Here is a 14,421-nt window from a genome sequence, read left to right as displayed (position 1 = left end):
GGTTGGTTGATGGACTCACATCACGTGCAGTACTTGGTCAACTGGGAAGAGTACAGCATGGAAGAGAACTCTCGGGTACCATCGAGATTCATGTTGGATCCATCGCTCATCAGCGAGTTCTACTGGACCCATCAGGATCCTCCTGGGCTACCAGTTACTGGCTGTAGGAGGAGGGAGTTTCCTGTCAGGTTTGCACAGGCAGGCACCTTCCAGTATCTACCCAGCAAATAGTAGTCACTTGCCACTCATTTTCAACTCATCTCCTGCACCATATTTAAACCCATCTCTCATCCACAGTGCTTTGTTCACCCATCAAACCAGCCAGCCTTAACCAGTTGCTCCCAGCCTTCATCTGTCTTGTTGCCTTGTCATGCTAACTATCTGTTCTGTCTTGTTTGGTGGCCTCTCAAGGCTTGTTATTTTGCAGTTTTTTTTTATAAATGAAGGATTGTTTCTGCTACATTTCCTAATGCACTTGTTCTTTCAGTGAAGAATGTTGCAAATGGGAAGCCTGAAAATGGCCTCCACCTGGATCCTGCCAGCTTCAAATTAGACTGAGAGTCTCAAAATAGTGATTGATATCTGGGTATAGTTTGTGTCTCCATGCAGTTGTGAACTTGTCAGGAAATCATCTTCCATGAATACATGTAAATGAAATAAAATCAGAAAAGTCTGAAGAAAGAGCATCAGCATGAAATATTATCTCAGTTTTCTGCCTAATTTGATCTGCAGAGTATTTCTGAGATTTTCTGCTTTTAGTTGGGCTTTGCTGTACCTGTAGATTTTTGCTTTTGCTTTCAGAGTATACTTTGGCTTGTCTAACATCGAAACTCAAAGTCAGTGCCAGAATTTCTTTTAGATCAGTATGAGCAATACCATGGATGATTGGTTATCAATCTGTTAAGAGCTATAAGCTAAGATCTCCGTCAAGCTCCCCTTTAAGCACCTTGCAGCAAAGCTTCATGTGTTAAGTAAGAGGGGTTACTTCCTGGCACCTGGTTTAGCTCTGTGCTAATGTAAATGGAGCCTATAGCCATCGAGCACTATAGCACAGAAATAGGTCCTTTGGACCATTATTCTGCCTATTCCCATTGACCTGCATGTGGACTACAGTCCTCCAAACCCCATTCCAACTACGTACTTATCCAAACTTCTATTAAAAGTTGAAATGGAACCCACGTCTACCACCTTCATTGGCAGCTTGTTCCACACTCTTACCAATCTGTGTGTGAAGAAGTTTCCCTCATGTTACTCTGACATTTCAAATTTCATCCTTAACTTGTGGCCTCTAGTTTTAGTCTCACCTAACCTCAGAAAAAGCCTGCTTGCATTTACCCTATCTATGGCCCTCATAATTTTGTATACCTCTATCAAATCTTCCTCATTGTCCTCTCCTCCAGGAAATGAAGTCTTAACCTATCCAACTTTTCCCTATAACTCAGGTCCTCAAAGGCCGACAACGTCCTTATAAATTTTCTCTGCACCCTTTGAATCTTGTTTATGTGAAGATGCACATATGTTTTTAGTCTGAACTTCCTAATTCAAAAGCAAACACATTAGATTTATAAAAAGGCAACTGATGCTAAATTGGTTATAAGATATATTTTTTTGTGTGACTTTATGTTTACTTGCTATATGAACATTGCACTGTGTCTGACTCTTGGTACTTGTGTTTTGCACCTTGGCCCTGGAACTGTTTCGTTTAGCAGTATTCATGGGAATTCAAGTATGTTGAATAGTAATTAAACTTGAACTTGAACTTGTAAAATTATGCATGTTTTGAAGTATTTCCCTTCCAGCTGAAATTTTCCCTAGCAGGACTGTCACTTACCTGTCATATTTTGCAATATCATCAACATGCATGGCATTCTCTTCTGCGTGACTGAAAGAATAAAAATTGTAGCCAACCATCTTTATTGTTCACTGACAGTAAAATAAACTACACACCAAATAGAAAATGAGGAACTAAATCCGCTTTAAAAAGTCCCCACTTCGACATCAATTTTATCATCATTCACTCCCACACACTGATTTCCATGCATTCCCCTTTTGCAGATAAGCAGTGCTGAAAAAGACAAAATCTGAGTGCAAGATGCTGCTGTTAGATTCCCCTTTACACTGCTGTAGCAGCCGCCCTATCACAACAAGCAGTCCGACCCCACATCACTTTCCACAGTGGTGTTTAACTACCTGACCCCCCATCAATTTTACCTACCTCCTTGGGAGGCTGAGCTGCAGCTCTGGGGAGCGCACTTTAACAGCATTGACCCAATTCCTATCATGCAGTTGGTGAATATGAAGGTAACTGCGAGCTCACAAGAAGCTGCTAGATAGAGTATGTACATCAGCCTCTAAATCTTGGAAATAGGAGAAAACTACCATACCAATTTCATAAAGCAATTCTGTCTTAATTTCATTATTGTGCGAGGCATCCTTTCCACCCCAGCTAAAAGTACAAAAGCAAATTGAAATCCCTTTTTCAGTTCGATTTTGCAAGGCTGGATGCAATATTTACAAAGCCATGCTACATCCTCATCGTGGCTTCTCTGACCACATGTCCATAATATTAATCCCTATTTACCAATCACTACTGAGAATGGAGAAACCAGTTAAGAAGTCCCTCAGTGTATGGCCTAATGAAGCAATCACTGTTTCAGGACTGTTTTGAATAGACTAACTAGTAGATGTTCAAGGAAGTTGGCTCAAATGGAGAAGACCTGTGTCCTCGAGGAATTCCTCGAGGAATATGCTTCATCTGTCACTGGCTACAGCAGTATTTACGTAGATTGCAAGAACAGTCATCTCATGACCCTATCAGAAGCCCTGGCTGAACACCAAGTACGCTCCCTACTAAAAGCCCAGGATGCTGCCTTCAGGTCTGGTGACAGACAGCTCTTCAAGCTGCTATTAGAAACCTCATCTCAGGCATCAAAATCCTAAGACTACCTATCCTCAAAAATTTCAGGAACACCTGTCCAATAATGATCCCCAACAAACATTGCTGGGCATTAAAGCACTACTGACTACTCAAGGAAAACAGAGTTGACTGTTCCAGTGGACACCTCCCACCCTGACACTTTGAACAATTTTTATGCACACTTTGAGGCATACACAACACTGGCCACGAAACCCCTCTTCCAGGTGAACAGGCGCTGTTGGTAACAGTAGCAGATGTAAGGAGTCTGCAAAGAGTCAACCCCCATAACAGACAACATCCCAAGCCAAGTACTCCACTTACTGACATTGTTATGGACACATCACTCATCCAGGCTGTTGTCCCCACATGCTTCAAATCAGAGACTATCATCCTTATACCAAAGAACTCTACACCTTCAGAACTAAATGATGACATCCAGTGGCAGTGATGCCAATCATCAAGAAGTACTTCGAATGGCACATATCAAAAATTCCATTCCTACTACATTGGACTTTCTTAAATATGCTCACTGACAGAACTGCTCTACAACTGATGCCATGGCATCTGTTACGTACCTGGCCGTCACCCACCTAGAAAGCAAGGACACTTCTGTCAGAATATTGCTTCGGGATCTCAGTTCGATCTTCAACACTATTGTCCCACAGACCTTGGTGAACAAATCCCTACTTCTTAGTCTTAATATACCACTGTGCAACTGGGTGTAGGACTTCCTAACCAAAAGAGCTCAGATAGTTGGGATGCACAACCACTCCTTCCTCCCCTTCATCCTCAACATTGGTGTCCCGCCACTGTTGTGTGTTGAGCCTATTGAAGTTCACTCTGCTCCCACACGACTGTACAGCCAAACAACCAAGTAATCACATTATCAAGTTAGTTGATGACAAGACAATGGTGGGGCTTATCAACAACAGCAGTGAGATGACCTACAGAGATGAGGTGAAAAAGCTCGAAGCCTGGTGCCAGGCAACAGGCAAATAACATCTTCCTCAATGTCATCAACACAAAGGAGATGATTATCGACTTTAGGAGAACTCGCCCCATTCACACCCCACTTTACAGTGGCGGTATAGCTGCGGAAGCTGCAAACAGTTTCAAACTACTTATTTATTATTATTTCTTTCTTTTTGTATCTGCAGATTGTTGTCTTCTGCACTCTGGTTGAATGCCCAGTTTGGGGGAATCTTTCACTGATTCTGCTATGGTTATTATTCTATAGATTTATTGGTTATGCCCATAGGAAAATGAATCTCAGGTTGCTTATAGTGAAATATATGATCTTTGAAAATAACTTTACTTTGAAACATTGAACTTTGAAACTTTGAAATTTTCCTGCAATTGGACTTGGGTTAAGTATAGTGCCCATAAAAAGTATTCAGCCCCCTTGGAAGTTTTCACATTTTATTGTCTTACAACGTTGAATCACTGTGGATTTAATTTAGCTATTTTGACACTGATCAACAGAAGACTCTTTTGTGTCAAAGTGAAAACAAGTTTCTACAAATTGGTCTAAATTTATTATAATTATTAAACACAAGATAATTGATTACATAATTACTCACCCCTTCAAGTCAATATTCAGTAGATGCAGCTTTGGCAGCAATTACAGACTTTAGTCTGTGTCAAGTTTGCACACCTGGCCACTAATTTTTCCACATTCCTCTTTACAAAACTGCTCAAGTGCTGACGGATTGGGTGGGGATCGTAAGTGAACAGCACTTTTCAGTCCAGCCACAAATTCTCAATTGTATTGAGCTCTGGACTCTGTCTTGGCCATTCCAGGACATTAACTTCATTGTTTTTAGGCCATTCCTGTGTAGCTTTGGCTAAATGCTTGGAGTCATTGTCTTGCTGGAAAACAAATCTTCTCCCAAGACACAGTTCTCTTCCAGACTGCATCAGGATTTCCCTGTATTTTGCTGCATTCACTTTACCTTCTATCGTCCCAAGCCTTCCGGGGCCTGCTGCAGTGAAGCATCCCCACAGCATGATACAGTCACCACTGTGCTTCATGGTAGGGATGGTGTGTTTTTGATGATGTGTAGTGTTTAGTCTGTTGGCCAAAAAACTCAATTGTGTTTTCTTCAGACCATAGAACCTTCTTCCAGCTGACTTCAGAGTCTCTCACATGCCTTCTGGCAAATCCAAGCCAAGACTTCATGTGAGTTTTTTTCAACAGTGGCTTTTTCTTTATCACTCTCCCATAAAGCTGTGACTGGTGAAGCACCCAGAGAACAGTTGTTGTATGTACTGTCTCTCCCATCTCATCCACTGAAGCTTGTAACTCCTCCAGAGTTGTCATAGGTCTCTTGGTGGCCTCCTTCACTAGTCTCCTTTTTGTATGGTCACTCAGTTTTTGAGGATTTACAGTTGTGCCATATTCTTTCCATTTCTTGATGATTGACTTTACTCCAAGGGATATTCAGTGACTTGGAAATGTTCTTGTATCTATCTCATGACTCATGCTTTTCAACAACCTTTTCACAGAGTTGCTTGGAGTATTCTTTTTACTTCATGGTGTAGTTTTTACCAGGATGCTGACTCACCAGCAGTTGGACCTTTCAGATACAATTGGGTGTTTTACTACAACCAATTGAAACACCTTGACTGCACACAGGTGATCTCTATTTAACTAATTATGTGTCTTCTAAAACCAAATGGCTGTACCAGTGTTGATTTGGGGTGTCATATTAAAGGGGAGGGTGGAGATCACTTATGAAATCAATTAATTTGTATTTTATATTTTCATTTTTCTCCAGTCCTGCCAAAAGGTCTTGGCCTGAAACATCAATTGCACTTTTTTCCGTAGATGTTGCCTGGCCTGTTGAGTTCCTCCAGCATTTTGTGCGTGTTGCTTCAATTTCCAGCATCAGCAGATTTTCTCTTGCTTGTGGAGATCTGTTTTCACTTTGACACAAAAGAGTATTTTTCTGTTGATCAATGTCAAAAAAAGCCAAATTAAATCCACTGTGATTCATTGTTGTAAAGCAATAAAACATGAAAACTTTTGGGGGGGCTGAATAATTTTTATGGGCACTGCAGGTGGGTTGCCAGGTGATTTGGCTCGTTGGGCTGGAAGGGCCTGTTCTATTAGGGAATTTCTAACCGAATAAATGAATACATTCATACACATCTCCATCTATCTTCTTTGAACTTTAGTGCATAGCATCCAGTATTAGAAATTTCAACCCTGGGAGAAAGTTACTGGCTGTGTACTGCGTCTATTCTTATAGTGTTATACACCTCTCCATAGCTTCCATTTCATTGTTATAATGGGGTAAGCAAAATTAACTGCATTACTCTAGATACTCAATAGAAGTTTGATAAAGCTGATCCTTGAAATAAATGGCTTGACTAATAAAGACAAGCATGTCATTTTTAGTATGGGTTCTGCCTTTAACTGTGCACTAAGTGGTCAAGTGGTTAAGGCGTTGGTCTAGTGATCTGAAGGTCGCTAGCTCAAGCCTCAGCTAAGGCAACGTTTTGTGTCCTTGAGCAAGGCACTTAACCACACATAGCTCTGTGATGACACCAGTGCCAAGCTGTATCAGCCCTTGCCCTTCCCTTGGACAACATCGGTGGCGTGGAGAGCAGAGACTTGCAGCTTGGGCAACTGCCGGTCTCCCATACAATCCTGCCCAGGCCTGCACCCTGGAAACTTTCCAAGGCACAAATCCATGGTCTCTTGAGACTAACAGATGCCTAAAAAATTATTGTCAAAGCAATACATTTATTTATTTATTTATTTATTAATATACTTCTTAATTTTCCAAACTCAAAGTAGCAATGCCATGCCCAACATGCATAATTACCCTTGAGAAGGTGGTGGTGAGCTGGCTGTTTGAACCTTTACAGTACTCTTGGCAAAATGTTCCCACAGTAGATTTGGACAGAAGTGATGATGATGGATCATTGACATATTTCCAAATCTGGTTTGTGAGCAACTTGAAGGGAATCTGAAGCTGGAGGTGTTCCTAAGCATGTTGTCTGTTTTTTCTTGTCCTCTATTTGCTCCATTATTTCTCCTTCATGTATACTATCTCTCTAGCACTTCAACCCATTGGATAATTTTGCTGGCATTTTCTAACCCTGTCAACTGCTCTTTGCTACTGTGGCCTTTATTATCATAGGCTCAGTTTCGATAATTGAGCAGTTTTCTTTGAAGAGAGAATAACCAATATTTGATCTTTGTTGATGCCTAGTATGGTGACTGCAAATATACCACAGGTATTTGAAAGGAATTGGGAATTTTGGAAACTTACATCATTGCATATGTGAATGAGATGGGGCCATGGGTGAATATCTCACTATGATTTTTTTTTGTTTTTTTTATTTAGTAATTGAAAAGCAGCATGGAATAGGCCCTTCCGTTCCAGCAAGACTCGCCACCCAGCAATCTCCCAATTTAATAAAAGCCTAATCACAAGACAATTTACAATGACCAATTAACCTACCAAACAGTAAAGTGTTATCTGTAAAGTGTAGTGCTAACCACTATGCCACTGTGTCACCCTATGGAAATAGTTTGTATTAATATTTTCTCATTGCAATATTTGTTGGAGAGGATTTTTTCCTGAAGTGTATTTCAGCTTTTTTGCTAATGATTTATTTGCCTTTCCATTGAACTAACAAAGTTGCATGCAGGTGAGGAACACTGCTGTGGCACAGATGAATGGCACAGAGCTGAGGATCAGCAGATCTTCATCATCCAGCTCGTCTCCACCTGAGGTTGACTGCAATTTTTTGGTATTCTTAAAACACTTAGGACATATATGCCAATAATAATTAAGAACAGGAAGTATAAAATCTGCCATTATAGTCACAGAGTTTGTCAGCATTTGACATCATTATCCTGTACAAATGTCAATAATTTCTTCCATCTGCAGAAACAATCACAGGAATTCAGTGCATCAGTAATACTTTACTCCTTCATAAAGAACAATGATTTGGACTTTGCAGATGCAATCAGCACAGAATCAATAACTGACTAAACTTTTATGTAAAATCCTCCACTCTTGCTATAAAAACCATCAAAATTTTATGTTCTGTTGAATGAGGGGCAGCAAAACTTTTATCACTATGCATGGAGATAATTAACCCTGAACATTCCCCCGACACTGAAGAATTATTATCTCCACATCTGGATTCCCTCTGCATTACATGTTAAATATATATGCTTGAAAGTATTTTTAATATTTTTAATATTTCAATTTTGATCATAATGCCATGATTATTTTACATCTTTCTTTCATTGAAACAAAATTAGGTCTCTTTCCTTACCAGTTTGGTCTCAATAAGAATTACTTAAATCTGATTGGTTTCTCAGCTTCTTCAATTGAAAGACTTAGAATTACCTGCAAAAGTGCTTCACTTCAAATAATTCTGTATAAAGGAAATTCAAGCTAAAATCTTGTTCAATTTGTATGGGGGTTGTTTCCTTGTGATCAGCAGTGAGCACAGTCCAATCCTGAAGGCCCCAGGAAGAACTAGTGTAGTGGTTAGTGTGATGCTATTACAGCTTGGAGCGTTGTAGTTTGGAATTCCATCCCGGCATCCGCAGTAAGAGTCTCTTACATCCTTCCTGTGGAATGTGTAGGTTTTCACCGGGTCTTCCGGTTTCCTCTCACGGTCCAAAGATTTACTTGATTGGTTAATTGGTCATTGTAAATTATCCCCTAGTGAGGTTAGGGTTAAATCGGGGTGTCGGGGGTTGATGGGTGCTACAGCTTGAAGGGCCTATTTCATGTTGTATCTCCAAATAAAAAATAAAAATAAAAATGATCATACATTTACAAAGTAAGCAAAGGCTGTCTGATTCATATGGAGAGTAAACAAAACTGGAATTCAGAATAATGCAGATGACCTCATCAAAACCTATCGAATGAAGTAAGGCCTTAATAGAGTGGATGTGGAGAGGATGTTTCCTATGGTGGGAGAGCCTAAGACCAGAGGACACAGCCTCGGAATCAAGGGGCATCCTTTTAGGATGAAGGTGAGGAATTTCTTTAGCCAGAGACTGGAGAATGTGCGGCTGTGGAGGCCAAGTTTTTATGTATATGTAAGGCAGAGGTTGATAGATTCTTGATTGGTCAGGGCATGAAGGGATACAGGGAGAAGGCAGGAGACAGAGGCTGTGAAGAAAATTGGATCAGCCATGATGAAATGGAGGAGAAGACTTGATTGGCCAAATGGCCTAATTCTGCTCATATATCTTATGGTTTTATGGTCTTAAGCTCTCAGATCAAAAGGTAAAATAGGTCTTGGTTGGAACAGGAGATGAAAGGTGAAGGCAAAATTCAGCATGGAAAGCTGATATCCACTAATGATGAAGATGAAGGAAGGCCAAGCAACAAAAGAATATGAGAATATGCAGGGGTGAGAATATGTTAAAAAGGTGTAGGTTTATGAGCAGGTTCTCATATGAAGAGAGCATGGCCTGGATGTTGAGTGTCCTTGGTGATGGATGCTGCTTTTGGAGAAAATGGAGAAAACAGCACAGAGCTGTCTGCATTGGGCAGGAGATGGAAGGATAGGTAAAATGTATGAGATTACATTAAATACAGTCATTTTCTGCACCTCTGGACTATGGGAAATAACCGAGAAACTCTGACAGTAGACAGAATTTTTTTCAGTCATATTAATTATATGGTGTTTAATTTGTCTAACTACAATCAACATCTTGTGATGCTTAGCAACAATTTAGAACTTGTGGCCTTGTAGAAGCAGACTTACTCCATTTGTCATTTCCCCATAAGCAATTGTTTCATCTTAACCTTGAGTCTTTCGAAAATGTGGTTCAACGAGCAATGTTACAGGAGACCTTCTAATAAGGTGATGTGACCTTGCCAACATGCAACTGATTAAGGTACAGCATATTGCCACTAAAATAACTTAAATAAGTGATACGAGGAAATCTGCAGATGCTGGAAATTCAAGCAAAACACAGAAAATGCTGTTGGAACACAGCAGGCCAGGCAGCATCTATAGAGATGCTATCTTTCCTTTCAGTTAGTCTTGATGAAGGGTCTCGGCCCAAAACGTTGACATGCTGCCTGGCCTGCTGCGTTCCAACAGCATTTTCTGTGTTTTACTTATATAAGTGATAGTCCTCTTGAGGTTGCAAAATAACTGTAACTTCCTCTTATTTTTAGTCAGTTGTGGAACTTTCTCATATCAGAATGATCATTTACTGGTATCTATTAAAAATCAAGTTGAATGGTAATACCTAAGGGGCAATATCCTTTCAGTTTCTGTCACGGTCCAGTCTGAAGTCTGCATTCCAGCTCACGGTCCGGTCCGCGGACTCCGGACTCCGGATCCTCTGGCTAAACCTTGTTTTGGTTGGACTTAACCAGAAGCACCTGATGCTTATCTTAGGGCTGGGAATATAAGTGGCCCTGGGACTGAGTGTGGTTGGTGGGGGGGGGGTGTCGTGTCGTGTCGTGTCGTGTCGTGTCGTGTCGTGTCGTGTCGTGTCGTGTCGTGTCGTGTCGTGTCGTGTCGTGTCGTGTCGTGTCGTGTCGTGTCGTGTCGTGTCGTGTCGTGTCGTGTCGTGTCGATTCCCTGGGAGCAAACGGCCGGTGGAAGGCTAGAACGGCACTTGCCATCTTTAGGCCACGTTGGAGAGCCATTACTTCTTGGAGCCTTGCTGTCAGTAGTCAGAGCTGTCATTGCGGTATGGATTCGGCCGTTTCCCAGGCCAGCTGGGTGGCTGTCAGCCACTCTGAGATAGGTAGGGATCTGGTTGTTTCCGTAGCCAGTCAAGGTTGCTGGCCGTGACTGAGACTCGGAGCAGCCCCGATGCAGAGATGGAACTGTCTGTCGTTCTTCAGTGTTTGTCTCTTCCTGTCCTCACCCTGTGGGGTAAGTCAGGCCGTTCTGCTGTTGCCCTGTGGGATGATCTGTCTTGCCTTGTCCTCTCCTCTGTGGGGTAAGTCAGGCTGCTCTGCCATGGCCCTGCAGGGGGAACCTGTCTTGTCTTGTCTTTGCATCTGTCAGGTAAGTCAGGAAATTCTGCCAGAACCAGATGGATGGTCCTGCCCCACCTTGGTTTGGAGTGAAAGTTGAGTCCCAGCTTGTTGAAGGATAAGTCCCAGCTCTATGTCTATGTACTGTCTAGTCTCATGTTAGTGTCTTGTTAATGATGAGTCCCGGCTTGTCAAAGGATAAGTCCTGGATCTATGTTGATGTACAGTTCCTAGTCTGCCTCCGAGTTATGCAAGCCTCGAGCCTCAAGACCCCAGCCTCAAGCTCCAAGAACCCAGGGGCCTTGTCACATCTTCACCTGGTTTGGGGTCCGAGCCTGAGTCAAGACCCAGGTTCTGGATCCTTGTCCAGTCTCAGGCTCGGAGTCCATGCCCAGGCTCCTTGTTCCCAGTCCCTAGTCCTGATCCTGCTTCCTTAGCCTAGTCTGCGACCTGTCCCGTCCTTTAGTTTGGTCCTGCCCCATTCCTAGTACTTCAGTGTCTGTGCCCTGCATTTGGATCCATTCCCAACGCCCCCTGCATATGACAGTTTCAGTTCATTTTACTTTTTTCAAAATGATACACACAGAATGAGTACCACCAGTGATAAATATGTCCTGCATGTTTTTACTTACTTAATAACCAATCCCTTTGGCCATGCTTGAATTTACCCCAAATGCAAGACTCTCTGGGAAATTTAGGGTCATCTTAACAAATATTGTAATATCATGAGTCAAGAGAGTGATTCCCAGCTTAAAAGATTTCAGCTACTCATGTAGTCTCAAATTCTATGATAATTTTAGAGCAATATGGATCTAGAGATTATCTAACGAGTTTTGTAAATAATATATGAACTGATAATGTTCATATTGATAAACCAAATCAACTTCGCAGACTGGGAGGAGCTGAGGAACACGAGTTTGAATTGTGTTGGAACTGAAAAGGAATCAATGTTATTCATCTTTTCCTAGAGAATTGTGAGTCTCTGCAATCTTTTTTGGGTGGAGTGATGTCTGAAGACTCTGTATTCCCTCAAAATAAAACCATGACCTGATTCTGATCGGCAAAGTCCACATCACATAAAAGCCCTTTATTGATAATGCAGACCCACGGTGACCAGCAAGGCTGTATTTTATTGCCAATTAAATGGAGAGAATTTTATAGAATATCTTTTACTTTTTAGATTCTGTTTTCAGATTTTTCTTGCCTTTCCAAGAATTGAACTGACTGTGTGAATGAGATAGGATGTGTGAATGGTCATTTGAGGGAAGGGATGTTCTCACTACGTTCATCTCCATCTGTAATTCCTCAACAAATTAACAAATCCATACATCACACCTCAAAGCCTTGACAGCAGTCTGACTTGGGATAATAAATGGCAATAATACTTGCACCTGAAAAGTGTTTGATATTGACTTTATTCAAAACAAGGAATCCAACCCCTGATGTACAAAGGCATTACTGTCACAAAGTTCCCAATATCATTAAGTCCAGAAGATTATTTAGAACCAGAAACTTAAATAGACTGACCACAAGAACACTCAGAGGTTAGGTATGATGATAATGCAATGATAATGATGATCTCCTCCTGATACACTAAGACCTTTACACCAACTACAAGGCCCAAATCAGAAATACGATGGAATGTGCCTAGAGGAATCAATCTTTAATAGCCTAAAGAAGCTCAAAGCCTTTCTGGACAAGTGAGAGCACTTGTACAAGTGGCACATTATCCACCACCTTAAACATTGAACCTTGAACACCAGCACCAATGCACTGTGGCAACTGTCACTGTTTTTCGGCGGAAAAAACAACTTGGAGTCACTTATCGAGATTATTTGCTTGGATCTTCCAGACCCACATCCTCTATTGTCAAGAAGAACAATGGCAGTGGAAGCATTGGAAAAGCACTGTCCTCCTGGTTCTCCTCCAAGTTGCAACCCACCCTGAACTGGAAATATAATATTTTTCCCTTCACTGTCGCTGAGGCTAAATCCCAGAATTCTTTATCAATAGCAGAACAGTTCTAAAAAGTGACTAACTTTTCTCACCTTCAATGTGACCAGCCTGTAAATAAACCTTTAAAACGGTAAAATGTGCTCCCTTTCTCAGTGCAGCTTTTCGTGGATTTATGGGAGATGTATCTCCCGTCCTTTTACCTCTTTGCTTCCCTCCAGCCAAGCAGACTAGCAGTCCATCCAGGTGAGGCAGCAATGCACTTGCACTTCTTCCAATTCATTTAGTCCTTACTCTCCTACACTGAAGAAATCAAAAGAAGAGAATTTGCGTGAATGTTTGTCTGAAACCCCTTGTTCAGTCAGCAAGGAATTTTGCCGAGCTTCCAATTGCATGCAACTAAAATTCTCCTTCCCTGATCTCCATTTTTTAAACATAGATTCTAGTGCTAAGATGCTTGAGATATGCTCAAGAAAAAATACCTTATCTTCTGCCTAGCCCTGAGGATTTAATACTTAATAGTGATTGTCCTTTCCTGCCTTTCTTGGAGTTTGCCGATCATCTACCTGCAACATTAACTCTCCACAGATCTGATGTCTATTTCCAGCATTCTCTTTTGTTTATTTTTTTCCAGCAACAGTTGTGATCTGCATTGGACAGTTGTGAAATGGAAACACCTCCTTTTCCCTAATTAGGGAAGGAGAGAGCCTGTGCTATGTTCAAATACCGGGTGAACGAGTAGTCTTTAGGGTACTGCAAGTCTGTGTCTTTATTGCAGCTTTGCTGCATGCTTGAGTGCTCGGTGAGGGGTGCCGATGCTTTTTTTGTTGGTGGGAGGAGGGGGGATCGTTGCTTTGCTGCTGCTTACACATCAGAGAGGGGAGTTGTGGGAGGGGCTTTGGGGTTCTAACATTTAACTGTCATTCATTCTTTGGAGCACTCCTCTGTTTTCATGGATGATTGTAAAGAAAAAGAATTTCAGGATGTATATTGTATACATTTCTCTGAATTTAAATGTACCTTTGAAACTTTGAAATAGTCCTTTATTTCTTTTCTATCACTCTAACTACTGGCATTGAAACATATAAACATAGAAAACCTATAGCACAATACAGGCCCTTCGGCCCACAAAGTTGTGCTGAACATGTCCCTACCTTAGGAATTACTAGGCTTACCTAGAGCCCTCTATTTTTCTAAGCTCCATGTACCTATCTAAAAGTCTCTTAAAAAACCCTATCGTATCCACCTCCAGACCTGTTGCCAGCAGCCCATTCCACACACTCACCAGTCTCTGAGTAAAAAAAACTTACCCCTGACATGAGGTAGGCATTAGCTGAAAGCTTTGGTTTCCAGGATGTAGAAGGCATTCCTTCTTTACTCTCTACTGTGCCTGGTGACTTTAAACCAAAACATGATTATTGTCTCACTTTTCCAGTTCTGGTGAAGGTTGATTAACCTGAAACTTTGGAATAGTCTCTTTCTCCACAGACTGTGCTTGATCTGCTGTGTACCTCTAGTACGTTGTTTTTGCTATGAGGAAGAGGTATACTGCAAAATTGTACATTC

Source organism: Hypanus sabinus, chromosome 10 (genome assembly GCF_030144855.1).
Source record: "Hypanus sabinus isolate sHypSab1 chromosome 10, sHypSab1.hap1, whole genome shotgun sequence".
NCBI classification, from domain to species: domain Eukaryota; kingdom Metazoa; phylum Chordata; class Chondrichthyes; order Myliobatiformes; family Dasyatidae; genus Hypanus; species Hypanus sabinus.
This window is presented reverse-complemented; position numbering follows the sequence as displayed.